This window comes from Phaethon lepturus, unplaced genomic scaffold, assembly GCF_000687285.1.
Source record: "Phaethon lepturus isolate BGI_N335 unplaced genomic scaffold, ASM68728v1 scaffold23877, whole genome shotgun sequence".
NCBI classification, from domain to species: Eukaryota; Metazoa; Chordata; class Aves; order Phaethontiformes; family Phaethontidae; genus Phaethon; species Phaethon lepturus.
This window is the reverse complement of record NW_010554353.1, coordinates 1-1,023: the sequence shown is the minus strand read 5'-3', so window position 1 is coordinate 1,023 and position 1,023 is coordinate 1. Positions and strand designations below refer to the sequence as shown.

The 1,023-nt window shown below is 57.3% G+C and overlaps 1 pseudogene; it reads right to left on the bottom strand.

Moving 5' to 3' along the window:
* Positions 1-96: 96 nt before the first annotated feature.
* LOC104624463 lies at positions 97-981 on the bottom strand (annotated as a pseudogene).
* Between the last annotated feature and the right edge of the window lie 42 nt (positions 982-1,023).

Genomic DNA, 1,023 nt, shown 5'->3' with positions numbered 1-1,023 from the left:
GGTCGCTGTCATGGGGAACCAGTAAACCCAGACAGGCCAGTAAGTTCGGGGGGGGCAAAACCAGTTCATCACTCCCAGGCAATCCTTCCCTAGCACCGCTTTCCATCAGAGGAAGTCCCATGGCTGGGAAGTAGAGCCTGCAGGGGAGTTCGATGAGGAGGAAGGCGAGGAAGGACTTGGCAGGGCTCTCCTGGCCGGGGTTGGTGGAGCAGATGAAGATGAAGAGGAAGAAGAGAACCAGGCGGACAGCGAGGGAGAGGAGCTGGACGGGCTGGAGGGGGCACCTCTTGGAGACAGCCAGGCGGTAGAGCAAGATGCTGGCAGCCATGAAGCTGGAGAAGACTTTGCCCAGGGGAGCGCCGCAGGGATCCAGGACGGCGGTCCAGAGGAAGATGAAGATACAGATGACGCCTTCAAACACAGCCTGGATGGTGCCCAGGAGAAGGACGTGCCGGTTGGCGAGGAGGCACTTCAGACTGTCGCCGCAAGTTTTGGAGAAAGCTCGTTTCTTCCTGTACTTTTCATCCCAATTTTTCACAACAAATACCCCAACAGCTCCAGGAGCAGGATGGAGACCATGAACGGGGCCACTGAACCCAACCCCAACCACTTGGCACAGAACTCAGCTGCACCCCCCCACCCCACAGCGACAACGTTCCACAAAGCTGCTTAGGAAAAGGTGACGGCAATCCCCTCTGTCGGAAAATTGCACTGCTCCACGTGCTTGTGCACCTACCGCGCCTCGAAGGCAGAGAAGAGCAACGCTGTGGACAACCCCCCTAAGACTCTCCCTGCTGCCAGCACCAGGTAATCCCAGGCGAGTTTGACCAAACAACAAATCAAGCAGGTCAAGGAAAAAAGGATGCATTTCTTCCGACCCAATCGATCTACTAAAGAAGAGGAAACCAACCCAAAAAGGACGCTGAAGACAAAAGCGCGGCCGTAGAGGATGGTGATCTGTCCCTCCAGGAAGCGGCAGCGCTGGGAGGGTTGGTAGCGGTAGGGGCCCTGCGGCCAGCTGGT